Source organism: Bubalus kerabau, chromosome 3, assembly GCF_029407905.1.
Source record: "Bubalus kerabau isolate K-KA32 ecotype Philippines breed swamp buffalo chromosome 3, PCC_UOA_SB_1v2, whole genome shotgun sequence".
Classification (NCBI taxonomy): domain Eukaryota; kingdom Metazoa; phylum Chordata; class Mammalia; order Artiodactyla; family Bovidae; genus Bubalus; species Bubalus kerabau.
Genome location: NC_073626.1, coordinates 184559423 through 184573422, shown reverse-complemented (window position 1 = coordinate 184573422; position 14000 = coordinate 184559423). Strand labels below are relative to the sequence as shown.

At 51.5% G+C, this 14000-nt stretch overlaps 1 protein-coding gene across 1 annotated transcript in view; it reads left to right on the top strand.

Moving 5' to 3' along the window:
* Positions 1-14000, top strand: part of CDC42 (cell division cycle 42) — a 167290-nt gene that overhangs the window by 100802 nt on the left and 52488 nt on the right. The gene's annotated exons all lie outside the window — the stretch shown is intronic.

Genomic DNA, 14000 nt, shown 5'->3' with positions numbered 1-14000 from the left:
GGCGCTCCGGGCGCCCGGGCCGAGCACCCAGGCTGCGCACCCGGGAGGTGGGTGCCGCCCGACTCCCCCTACTCCCGCCCCCCAAACCCGCCGCCAGGCCCCTCCCTGCCTCCCGGCCGGCGCGTCCTCTGGCCCGGCCCCTCCCTGCCCTCACCTCCCTCCAGCCTTCCGGGAGCTGGACGGGGCCTCCCCATGCTTCGGGCAGCTTGGGACAGTGGCCGGAGACTGCCGGAATCTGAAACCTCGCTTCTGGCTGGCCACAAGATCTGGGCACGCCCTAAGCGGCAGGGTGTTGACCTAGCCCCTTACCTCTCCGGTCCTCCGTTTTCTCATCCGAGAAATGGACAGGAGACTGGAGGGTTGCGAGGATGGAAGGAGATTAGAGGAGGTCTCTTTTTAGCACACTCGCCAGTCTTTTGCCTTGCCTTTCGGTTTTCTGTGTGCCTGTTTGATCCTCCCAGGTTCGGCAGATCAGCCCCTAGCTGGCATAGCGTGGGTGGCTGCAGTGTTTGTGGAATGAACGGACGAGATGACCTGCTAGTGCCAAGTGCTCAGTTCCACACCTCGGTAACCCGAGAGTTCGCTGCCCATCGCCAGGTCACACCCTCCCCAGGTCCTGGACCTAATTGTGCCCTACCTCACCCTGCTTCAGCCTGGGTACCAGGGCCTCTTAGGGCGAATGGAATCTGTTGTCTAAACGGGGAGACTGAGACCCAGAGAGGGCAGGAAGCCGCCTGCCTCATTAGGGTTGGGGCAGAGTCATAGACCAGGTCCACGCCACCCCTACCCCCACCGTGCTCTTCACTGGTTTAGGAGCACCAGGTGTGCTCCCACATAGATGGTCACATTTGGGTCCCAGGAGGGCGCCCTTCACCCCATGGCGTCCCCTGGGCTCAGCGCGGAGGAGGGGCTCAGTAAACATTTGGCATTGAGAGTGGGCAGGAGGTGGCAGGGATTTGCGGGGCCCAGGGAGAGTGCAGATGGAGGCTCACATACCATATGTCTAAATATTTGCAAGTTATAAATCAAGCTAACAAAATGTGAACTAAAATATGTTCTATTCTCCTACCTTGACAAGCACACTTTCATAGCAACCTGGAAGGCCAGCTCTGAATGCAGACTCCTCGGACTCCTCAGAGCCCGCACAGGAGCTTGGTGGGGCAGGGGCCCCTGTGTACATGTGTGTGGACACCTCAGCCTGCACACGCCAGCTGGGCGCACACTGCCCTGCTCCCGAGAGAGCCGCCCCCGGCCACCCCTCCGCCGCCGAGCTGGGCATGCCAGTGGCGCCATCTGACCTCCGAGGTTGGATCCGCAGAAGAGATCCTCCCAGGTCCTCCTGGTATTGGGCTTGGGGCCACCTGGGCATCCAGAGTGATCTAGAGGGGGCACAGACTCCAGGTGGCACATCACCTTGGCCCCAGGGTCTCGTCTCCCTGCTGTGAGAGCTTAGCTGGAGGACTAGAGTTTGAGGTCCCCAGGGCAGGGCTCACGTTCACCCAAGGGAGGTACTGAATTACTGAACTGTTCTAAGTCAACGTATATGATTCTTACAGTCTCAGTGTGGTATGGTGGAAAACAATAATAGTAATAATAATAATAATTTAAACAGCTACAGGCAATTATTTTAGAGTGTCCATATAATGTTTTTCCAAACCAAGACATTTTTGAGAGTGACCAGGGTCTCCAACTGGAAGATTTGCCGGGAGTCAGGCATAAAGCAGGACTGTGCCAGGCAAACTAGCATCTCTCCTTTTGCTAAGGTGTGGAGCCTGCATGTGCTAGCTGTTGTTCTCAGGGTTGTCACGCATTCAGTCCTCACAAGAGACCTGCTGCTGCTGCTGCTAAGTCGCTTCAGTCGTGTCCGACTCTGTGCGACCCCATAGATGGCAGCCCACCAGGCTCCCCCGTCTCTGGGATTCTCCAGGCAAGAACACTGGAGTGGGTTGCCATTTCCTTCTCCAATGCATGAAAGTGAAAAGTGAAAGTGAAGTCGCTCAGTCGTGTCCGACTCTTAGCGACCCCATGGACTGCAGCCTTCCAGGCTCCTCCATCCATGGGATTTTCCAGTCAAGAGTACTGGAGTGGGGTGCCATTGCCTTCTCCGCACAAGAGACCTGGGAAGGTCTTTTCTCTCCCTTTGACAGATGAGGCCATGAGGGTTAGAGGTGTGACTTGCCAAAGGAAGTGGTGGTCCTGGGACGGCAGAGCCATAGCCTTGGTGCCTGCTGCTGCTGCTCAGGGCCTGGGCTCTGGTGTTTGGGCTTCTGCCCTGAGGCACATGGCCCTGACATCTGGGGGGCCCCTGGACTGTCAAGTGGGGACAGTGTTACCCGGCCCATCTTCTTCTGGGGCTGTTGGAGACACACACGGAGCGGTGGGTGTGAGTCCTGTGAGCTGGGCAGGAGGCTGGAGGGAGGGAGAGGCCCAGCCAGAAAGGCCCGCCCAGCTGCGATAAGGGCGGGGGAGGAGCCCTCCACTCTGGGTCAGTGGAAAGTCTTCATGCGAAAGTCTCTTTGAGAAAACGCTCTTCTAGCTCTCAAGATTCAGTTGTGAAGATATAAATAGGAGTGAATCAAAAGTTCAATCTTCAATAGCTTTCTCATCTCTAATCACATACAGTGATGGCAACTTTGTCGCGAGTGGCTTTCTATGCGCCAGCCACGGGTCCAGATGGTTTGCTTACGTGAACTTATTTCATCCTGGCCACGGCCCTGGGAAGTGTGTGTGTGTGTGTGTTAGCTGTTGAGTCGTATCCGACTCTTTGTGACCCCATGGATTGTAACCCGCCAAGCTCCTCTGTCCGTGAAATTCTCCAGGCAAAAATACTGGAGTGGGTGGCCATTCCCTTCTTCAGGGGAATCTTCCTGACCCCAGGATAGAACCCGGGTCACCTGCATTGCAGGTGGATTCTTTGCCGTCTGAACCACTAAGGCAGCCCAGGAAGTACAAAGATGCTGTTGTTATTCCCGTTTAGAGGTGGTGAAACCCAGGTGCTGCTCTAATGTGCTGTGAGGTAGATCCATGAACCTCTGGCATTGGCACTGTTGTTACTCCCATTTTACATACTGAGAAACTGAGGCACAGAGCGCTTGCTTAAACTCATGCTGCAGGTGAGTCGCACAGCTAAGGTTTGGACGCAGATGTTCCGGGTGCTGAGTCACCCACTGCACTGTTTAGTAGACAAGAGTCCTCCGCATGTAAGGATTAAATCCGGGCCCAGAAGAGGAAGGTTATGGGGTTTCTCTAGGCTCCTCCTGGCGGTTACTAGAAACGTCCCCGGACTGAGGTGGGGGTCTCCCATCCATACCTCCTCTCTGTGCCCACTGTGTTGGAGTGCCCCACACAGACGGAGTCTGAACAAGTATTAGTTGTTTTCTGATCCTTGGTTGAAGGAAACAATTCCTTAGCTCTTGGAGTGTCCTCTTTTCTTCTTTTAATTGAAGCACAGTTGATTTAAAATGTTGTATTAGTTCCTGCAGCACAACAAAGGGACTCCGATGTATGTAATTACGCGTGGTCTTGTTTCACGTTTTTCTGATGATGGTTGTTGTAGTGTGTTGAGTGTAGTTCCCTGTGCTGTGCGTTAGGACCTTGTCTCTGTTTTATATACGGTAATGTGTGTCTGCTAAACCCAAACTGCCGATTCATCCCACCTCCACCCTCTTTCCCCTTTGGTGACTGTAAGTTTGTTCTCTGTGTCTGGGAGTCTGTTTCTACTTTGTAAATAAGTTCGTTTGTGGCTTATTTTAGATTCTGCACAGAGTCATCTCTTATGATATTTGTCTTCCTCTCTCTGACTTACTTCACTTTAGCATGATAATCTCTAGGTCCATCCATGTTACAGCAAATGGCATGATTTCATTCTTTTTTATGGCTGAGTAGTATTCCACTGTATGTATGTACCATTCTTCATCCATTCATCTATTGATGGGCATTTAGGTTGCCCCCATGTCTTGGCTATTATACACAGTGTTGCTATGAACACTGGAGTATCTTTTCAAATTATAGTTTTCTCCAGATACATGCCCAGGAGTGGGATTGCCGGATCATATGGTAGCTCTAGTTTTAGTGTTTAAAGGACCCTCCATCCTGCCTTCCATAGTGGCTGTACCGATTTACAATCCCACCGGGAGTGTAGGAGGCTTCCCTTTTCTCCTGGAGTGGCCCCTTTTTCTGGAGTGAGTTCTCCTTTACTGCTATAACAATGAAAATTCACCAAGGATGGGAAACATGGCCAGGTTTTTAATCAGAAAGAATCACAGGCTGTGTGTCTAAATTATCGCCAACTCATGAAAAACTCAAAGCAATGTGGTTGGCTGCGTCTCCAGCCCAGTCTTAGACCCACCGAGTAACAGAGCATGCGCTCAGGGGGTGAGTGGGCTCTCCTGTCCAACTTCCCAGATTTTTGAGATGGAGAAACCAAGGGCTTAGGCTTGTGGTCTAGAACATTCTTAAGCCTATCCACACATTGTTGAAGGAGATAAAAAGTGGAAGGTGCCTTTCCTCTGCCACCATCGCAGGCTTGGCTGGCTGGATCTCACAGTCACCTTCTCCAGGGCAGTGCACTCTGGGGTCCTGTTCCAGAAGGCCACAGGAACCTGCTGGGTCTGCCAGTCCAGTGTGTTTGTGTGGCCACAGGCAGTGCCCTGCCTCTCTCTGGGTCTGCCATTTGTTCCCAAAAGACTCTTCTAGGAATCTGGAGAGGGGGATAGAGTAGAACTTTGAGTTCTCAAGAAGACCTATATTTGCTTCCAGCCCTGCCAGATCTCTTGGCCAATCCGAGCCTCAGTGTCCTCATCTGTGCAGTGGGGATCGTAAGGGAGACTGTGAGCAATCAGTGCTGTTCTCTGTGTAAAACCTTCTTCTACACACAGGGCTCAGCGTCAACGCAGGTTAGCTCTTTACTTGTTCTATGGTTTAAATCAGCAGTCACACTCCAGTGGTCTGCAGGTGTGTTTTGCTTGGCCCGCCCAATGTTTTTAAATATATGAATTTGTTGACAGCATTTCAAGATCGGGAGATTTCACATAAGAAGCGGGATCCCCAGCTTCTCTTGAAAAATGGGAAGATTTGGCAATAGGGCACCCACATTCTCTGGCAAAGAAAGTGACCTCTACACATCTTTAACGGCTCACAAGTGTCCCTGCAGCAGCCCCGCAGAGCCCTGGGGGAAGGGAGGAAGCCAGGATTTCCTGAGCATCCTACTGTGTGTCAGGAGCTGGGCCTATGAATTGCAATTTAATTCTCGCCGTGGGCCATTCCTACCCTTGTTTTGCCAACGAGGAAACAGGAGCTCAGAGAGTTGGGATGAGTTGCCCACTGTCAGCAGATGGTACAGATTGGACTTCCAATCAGACCCCCTGTCGCTCCTCTCTTCTGGGGGCTCTCCTTCCACCCTCAGCCTGGCCGAGGGTCCATGGAGACATCTTGGTTATGACCTGTTGATGGATTGATAGATGGATTTAGGCATGTGATGTCAATGCCTGTGGTTCCCATTCTTTATCTTCAGACCCCTGGGGGCTGTGGAGTTAGAGTAGGAGTCCAGGAATCAGCGTGCATACCTACTAGCCTTGGAATAAAGCTCTCTCGCTTGTACATATCAGATGATGCTTTAGTTTTACATGTTTTATTTTGATAATATTCAAATATACATGGTAGAAGAAAGTCGTAGTTTAATAAACTCCCATGTATCCATCACCCAGATGCAGTCATTGTTAACATTTTGTTCCATTTGCTTCATTTCCCCTCTCTTCTGTTGTCTGTTTCTCTTTTTCTTTAGGGCATTGTTTCGACACACAGTCCAGATATCTCGTCGTGTAGGCTGCACATAACTTCAGCGTAGATCCCTAAAACCAGTGGAGCATCGGGGCCAGCTGGTCCTGGCTGCGGAGGGCTGGCTGATGGTGTGGCCTCTTCTGGGCTTGGCATTCCATGATGTTAAGCTGGTTGCTTGAAATCAGCTGGGGTGGGAGTCTTTACACCACGGAAATGGACAGATGCTACAAACCACAGCTCCCTTCACCCCCACTCCCGGGAGTTGGTTGTTAAACATGTACCAGTACACCACCGTGGAAAACACACAACGCAGATGTTTTCTTACACAATCACCACGCTATTATCTTCCCTAATGAAATTAACACTCACATCCTAACCACATGTCCTCAGTAGTTTCAAAAATGTCTTTTCACAGATGGTTCATCTGGTGAGGACTCAGTTCAGTTCAGTTCAGTCGCTCAGTCGTGTCCGACTCTTTGCAACCCCATGAATTGAAGCACGCCAGGCCTCCCTGTCCATCACCAACTCCCGGAGTTCACTCAAACTCACGTCCATCGAGTCAGTGATGCCATCCAGCCATCTCATCTGTCGTCCCCTTCTCCTCCTGCCCCCAATCCCTCCCAGCATCAGAGTCTTTTTCAATGAGTCAACTCTTCACATGAGGTGGCCAAAGTACTGGAGTTTCAGCTTTAGCATCATTCCTTCCAAAGAACACCCAGGACTGATCTCCTTTAGAATGGACTGGTTAGATCTCCTTGCAGTCCAAGGGACTCTCAAGAGTCTTCTCCAACACCACAGTTCAAAAGCATCAATTCTTCAGTGCTCAGCTTTCTTCACAGTCCAACTCTCACATCCATACATGACCACTGGAAAAACCATAGCCTTGACTAGACGGACCTTTGTTGCCAAAGTAATGTCTCTGCTTTTTAACGTGCTATTTAGGTTGGTCATAACTTTCCTTCCAAGGAGTAAGCGTCTTTTAATTTCATGGCTGCAATCACCATCTCAAGACAAGGTCAAATATCTACCTGTGATGTTTATTTTTTGTATTTTTATTTTTAGAAGTATTTATTTATTTGGCTGCACTGGGTCTTAGTTGCAACACGTGGGATCTAGTTTTTCTGACCAGAGATCAAATCCGGGCACCCTGTGTTGGGAGCATGGAGTACTTCGCCACTGTACTCCACCAGTGAAGTTCTACCTACAATATTTAGTTGCTACATTTCTTAATTTTTCTTAGTCCAGAGCCCACCACTTTGTTTCCCGCCTGAGTTTTCTGGTTTTGTTTTATGGCCTTGATTGTTACAGACATCAGGCTGATTGATCTGTAGAGGGTCCCCATGCTGTGTTGGCTGTATATCCTGTCAGTTCATGTGCTAAGAGATTCAACTCAAGTTTTTGGTTGGTTCGTTTGTCTTTTTGGAGGGAAGGAAGGCAGAAGACTTCATAGATGGTGCTGGGCTGTTTGATAAACTGTTCAATGATTATAGATAAGTTTGTGATGAATGAAATGCAAAGTCACCAAAGAGCATTAAAACATTCATGGTGCATGCTAAGTTGCTTCAGTCGTGTCTGACTCTTTGTGACCCTAAGGAATGTCTGCTGCCTGGCTCTTCTGTCCATGGAAATCTCTAGGCAAGAATACTGGAGTGGGTTGCCATTTCCTCCTCCAGGGGATCTTCCTGATGCAGGGATTGAATCCGCATCTCCTGCGGCTCCTGCATTGCAGGTGGATCCTTTAGAGATGATTCTGTGATGAATGAAATATAAGGTCATGGAAAAGCATTAAAACATTCATGGTAGCTTCTCGCTATGCCTCCATCAATTAGATGACGAGCACACCCACTATGGAATCTTCGGCTCTGAAGGAGGGGTCGTCAGACTCAGGAAAGCTGGGCCCCTCTGATTGGGCCTCATGAGTCTGGGCAGGTCTTTCTACATTCCTCTCTCAGGGGTGAAGAACTGCCGTCGGGAGTTCATTCCAGGATGCTGTCACTCGGATGGCCAGCCATTCCTATCTCACGTCTAACTGCGGTCTCTCCTGCTTTAGGTCAAGCCCATTTTCTCTACTTGGAACCCTGGAATTTCTTAATCTCTCTGCTCTCAAGTGTCTTCTTGAAAGCTGAGGAGAAAAACAAACCCCAAATACCATGTGATTCCAGGAATCTAAATCCTATGCCTGAAGCGGTAGTTGTTTCACCCTGGAGCGGTTCTGACTTTGCTGTGCCCTTTGCCCCTGCCCAGGAGAAGCTGTGCATACCTTCTCCACTCACCTGCAGGAGGGGGTCCTCAGAGGTCAGGACAGGGGATGTTTTCCTTTGCCAATCAGTCTGGGGTCCCCTTGCACTCTCTGGCTGGCAGACCTTGGATCCTGTCCACCCACCCAGCCTTAGGTTGTATTTCCGGTCCCCAACAGGGCTCTTGTTCTGGTCCGCTCTTCCCATTTGGACTGATGGAAGCTGATTCCTCACCACCTTCATCCTCTGGTCTGCTCCTTCGGGCCCCAACCCCACCTTACTGAGTCAGCAGGGATCTTGCTGTTTCTTTCCAGAAGCAGGGCTGGGGTGAAGACACTTCTCGTGGCTGAGCCTTCTGCCAGACTCTGGAAGATGGCATGAGCACGAGCTCAACCTAAGAAACAAACCCTTCCAGGGTGGGACAGCCGTGTCTGACCCCTCCCTTCTACTTTGTGGAACTTCAAAGCAGTTCATTGGCCTGAAGGGAACTTGGGGGTGGGCAATATGAACTTGACTTTTTCTCAATTCACATTACCAACGAGTCCTTTGACACCTGTAATCCTAGAGTCTTAGAAAAAACGAGCTCTGATTTGTAGAGAATTATCCAAGGTAAGTTAGAAGAGCCATTCTGTTAGGGTCATGGTAACAGGGGGTGTCACCGACAGCTAAGGATGATTTCGTGGGGTGCTAAGTTGCTCTTGAACGTTGACTTTTCCTGGCTTGTTTTTACTAGGACTGAAATGGATGGCTAAGATGTCTTCACCAAGGACTTAATTTTCTCAAACCTTCTCTAGTAAAATGTGTGTGTGTGCAGTTGCTCAGTCATGTCTGGTTCTTTGCAACCCTATTGATGGTAGCCCGCCAGGCTCCTCTGTCCGTGGAATTTTCTAGGTAAGAATACTGCGAGTGGGTTGCCATTTTCTCCTGCATGGGATCTTCCCAATCCAGGGATGGAACCTGCGATTCCTGCATTGCAGGATTCTTTACCACCTTGCTTCCTGTCTCTAGTAGTAGAAGTGATATTAATCTGTTTGTCATGTTTCTCTCCGAAATCTGATGTTCTGGACAAGGAGGTGGTAGTGGAGGCAGCCTCTGTGCTGTTTTCCTTCAGCAGCAATCTGCCCTCGTGCTTGGGGAGGCATTAGCAAAGGCCCTGGGGCCGACTCATCTTGGGATCTGACCTAGGCCTGTCCCTCGCTGTCTGTGTGGCTTCCAGCAAACCATCAATTTTGTCCCTCCGTCTCCCCTCCAGGCCTTTGCGTGTGCCATTTTGGTGGCTGGAATGCTCCTCAACTTGCCTTTTACTGGGGCTCATTCCTTTCAGGTCTCGGCTTACATGTCATGTCCGAGAAGGCTTCCTTGGTCTCCTGGTTACATATTTTCTCTCAGCCCTTTGGACTTTTCCTTTGAAGCCCTATCCATCTAATCACAATGGTTATTAAATAGATCTGTGCAAGATTCTCTGTGTAACGTGTCTCACAGCGGAGTATGATCTCCCCGAGGATGGGGAGCACGCCTGCCTTGTTCCTAGTGCCGCTGTATGCCTGGCGCGTGGTGAGAGCTCGGTCAGTAAGTGCTGAATGAATAATGAAGGGCACGTCCCCAAGGCTCAGTTTCTTCGTTCAAAAAAAATGGGCCAATGAATATCTTTTATTTATTTACTTTACAAACCTACATCCCCTGCATTGCAAGGTGGATTTTCAACCACTGGACCACTAGGGAAGTCCCTATCTTTCTTTTAAATAGGAAACCCAGGTCTCCTGCATTGTAGGCAGATTCTTTACCCTCTGAGCCATCAGGGAAGCCCAAAAATACTGGAGTGGGTAGCTTATCCCTTCTCCAGTGGATCTTCCAGACCCAGGAATCAAACTGGGGTCTCCTGCATGGCAGGCAGATTCCTTACCAGCTGAGCTACCAGGGAAGCCCTTTAAATGGGAATAGATATACCAGACAAACATCAGTTCCTTTCCTATTCTCACGGCATGCAAAAAAAAAAACAAAACAAAAAAAACCTCAGAAGAAATAAATGATCTTTTAAATTGTTTGCCTCAAAAACCCACAGCTTAAGTTTCATAAACTTGAAACTGTAATTCTGTACTTTTTTTTTTGGCTTTACTATTCAGCTTAGGATTCCTTGGTGGCACAGACGGTAGAGTCTTTCTGCAATGCAAGAGACCTGGGTTCGATCCCTGGGTCGGGAAGATCTCATGGAGAAGGAAATGGCAACCCACTCCAGTTCTCTTGTCTGGAAAATCCCATGGATGGAGAAGCCCGGTGGGTTACATACAGTCCACATGGTTGCAAAGAGTCAGACATGACTGAGTGACTTCACCACCACCGTGCAGCTTGTGGGATTTTACTTCCTCGACTAGGAATTGAACCCAGGCCATGGCAGTGAAAGTGTGGAGTCCGAACCACTGGACCACCAGAAAACTCCCTGGATGGTAACTCTGTAATGACTGGGGCATCTCTGGTTTCTGCCACAGGGCTTGGACGAAATGACTCTCTTGGATCCCGAGGTGAAGGAACTTTTTCTCCTGGGGATGAGAGAGCTGGTTTGCCTGTGTGTGCTTCCCTGCGCTGCTCTCCTCCTGGCCGAGACGATGTCTAAGTTCAGGCTTGAAGGGTGAGGAAGGTTAGCTCAGCCAAGGGTGAGAGGATGACTGTTCTCGACTGAGGGGATAGCAGATGCAGAAGTCTGGAGGGGAGAGGGCATGACGTGCCTGAAGAATGGAAGCAGCTCAACGTGGCACATGGGCAGAGGTGGAAGAGTGGGTCCCGTGAGGAATGTGGAAGTGGTCAGCACGGGTCAGGGTGAGAGCTGAAAGAGGAGACCCCCCACCCCCGAACACGTGAGGGATGCCCTGGAGGCAATGGCAGCTTGCAGGACATGCTATGTGTGTGTGAGCGTGTGCCTGTGGGCACCCGCATGTGTGTATGTGTGTAAGTCTGCAAGGGGGCAGTTGAGGGGGGCCGGGGCAGCCCCCGTGACCTCCAGCCAGGAACCCTGCACGCGGATGCCCAGTCAGCATCCCCTGCAAATGCAGACACCCCGGCACTGGAGCGTCGGAAACCCGCCTGAGCAGGAGCAGCTGCTTCTAAATCAAGGCCAGGGAGGCAGCCGAGGGGCCGGGCTGGGTCTGGTTGGCTCTGCCCTGAGGGCTGATGTGGGGGCTGGGGCGGCAGGGGGCTCTCCGTGAGGGATTCTGGGCCAGAGTGAGCCCGGCTGGTTTGGGGGAAGTTTATTTTGGAAGCTGGGATGATGCAAAATTAAGTGGGGAGCAAAAAATAGATGAGGCGGCGGTGAGGGTCTGTCTGTGGCCGGCGGGGCTGAAAGTGTCCAGCTAGCAGAGCGTTGTTGGGTAAACAGATGGGGGTGGCAGCTTTGCTGCATGTCCGCTATAAATACCCGGCAGCTCGGCCGCCCCACTGGGGTTTCCTGGCATCGTGGGTGCGGAGATCAAGGTGCACACACAGGGCACTTCCGGGAGCAGCAGAGGGTGGCCAGGGCCCGGCTGGGATCCGAGTCCCCTAGGGGGCGGGTGGAGGGCTGAGGCTGAGGCCCTCCACTGGGGCGGGAGGCGCTTCTCACTGGCTGTGGACCTCTGTGTTTCCTCCCTGTTAAGACGGGGTGAGAAAATGCGGCAAAGGCGAGTGTTGCTCCTGGTGGCGACCGGCCTCCTGCAGACCCTCAGGAAACGCCCTCTCCCAGGGCCAGATCTCTTTAGGGGCTACGTGACCTAGGAGAATTCTCTCATTGAGCTGACCCTCAGTTGTCTCACTGAAAAGATGAGAAGAACCACGGTCTGGGAGGACTTGTGAGTGCAGGAGCAGACTGCAACGTGAGTGGCCTCTCAGGGCTAACTGTGGGTGGGGCTGGAGCACCCCCAGCCCTCCGAGCCCCGGGGCGACCGCTCTCATCTCTACCATAGGAAAGCCCTTAGTAAAAATCATAGCGGTAATGCCAACAGCCATGCACACTGCAGGCTTGTGATATGCAGGAACTTTGCAGACTAAGGTCTATGCTTCCTGAGTTTGTTTCCCCAAACTCCCATCTTACAGATGAGAAACCTGGGGCTCAAGAGAAGGGACTGCCAGGAGGAACAGATCTGGGATCCATAAGATCCTCTATTTGGTCAATACGCAGTGAAGATAAACCACATGCGAGGTGCTAGAGATTTAGAGGGTCTGCGTGTCCCTGGAGCTCAGAGCCTGGTGGGGGAGATGGGCTATGAATCAGTGAACAAGTGACGCACAAAAAAGTCTCCAGCATCTGAAATGACCTGGGACCTCCTGTTCTCCTGCATCTTTAGCAGATGTGTTTGGACTCCTCCCAGGACCGAGGGGCTTTGTCATCCAGTCACCCAGAGTGCTGGCCCTGGAGTCGGCAGGTACCTGCTGAAACGAACCAAGAACGAATCAATTCAGTTCATGCAAACTTTGCCTGAACACTATTCTGGGCAGGACTTGTGCTGGCAGCTGCGGATCAGGAATGACAGGCCACTTGGGGAGATGGCGAAGGTGAAGGCAGAGCCTCGTACACATCTGTGTGACATGTCACGACGAAAGAAACATTTCCATACTTCTGAGAGCTCAGGGAGTTAGGCAGGGCTGTTCATCATTTCACAAAGTAGGAAAAGAAGGTTCAGGGAGGTAAAGGGACCCGCCCAAGGGCCTTCATTTGAGATGTGGCCACAGGACCTGGAACCCAGGGCCATCCAGCTTCAAGTCCAGTGTTCTTCCCTTGCAGATGGGAAGGGGCTCAAGGGCCTCCCAGGCCTGAACTCCCTGTTTGCGTGCAAGTTCAGCAGCGGGACTCTGACCTGGGGAAGGGCAGGCATTTCACCCTTGCTCCTGGCATCCCATTTTGAAGATGCCTGCCTGCAGGTGGAGGGAGGAAAGAACTCTGGAGAGAGTGTCTGGAGACCCAGCTTTGCTCTTTACATGCTGGGCCATGGGAATCCAGCTCACCCTCCCTCAGCCTCAGTTTCTCTCTGTGAATGAAAGTGTTGGACTAGATAACCTCCAGGAACATGAGGGCTTCCCTAGTAGCTCAGTTGGTAAAGAATCTGCCTGCAATGCAGGGGACCCCAGTTCAATTCCTGGGTTGGGATGATCTGCTGGAGAAGGGATAGGCTACCCACTCCAGTATTCTTGGGCTTCCCTGATGGCTCAGCTGGTAAAGAATCCGCCTGCAGTGTGGGAGACCTGGGTTTGATCCCTGGATTGGGAAGATCCCCCGGAGAAGGGAACGGCAACCCACTCCAGTATTCTGGCCTGGAGAATTTCATGGACTGTATAATCCATGGGGTCACAAAGGGTCGGACATGACTGAGTGACTTTGACTTTCATTTTCAGGGAACATTTCAGCTTGTGGTTGTTGTTGTTCATGTTCAGTCGTGTCCGACTGTGTCTGACTAAGTCGTGTCCGACTCTTTGTGACCTGGCAGCACGCCAAGTTTCCCTGTCCTTCACCATCCCCGGGAGCTTGCTCAAACTCATGTCCATTGAGTCAGTGATACCATCCAACCATCTTGTCCTCTGTTGTCCCCTTCTCCTCCCGCCTTCTATCTTTCCCAGCATCAGGGACTTTTCCAATGAGTTGGCTCTTTGAATCAGGTGGCCAAAGTATTGAAGCTTCATCTTGGATGCCCTGTACTCCTCTCCCAGGAGCCCCATGGCCCCCACAAGGGCATAATAGGGAATGAAGGTCCCAGGACATTCATTTGAAACTGGACCAGGAATGATTTATACTCCAGCCTCTAAAGCAGGCAGGGGCTCACAGCTGATTCTGAAGTTTCCCCCTGCAGTAGGCAGGGCTGAGGGGCTGGGGAATGAAGATGCTCAGGGAGGTGCCGCCAGGGCCCTTGTTCTCTTTCCCCTGCCCTACCTGGTCGCCATCCCACTAACCCTGGGGATAGTGTTCCTGGGCAGCTGGAGCAGGGCACGGCACGTGTGGTGGCCTTAGGGCTGTTCACAAACCCC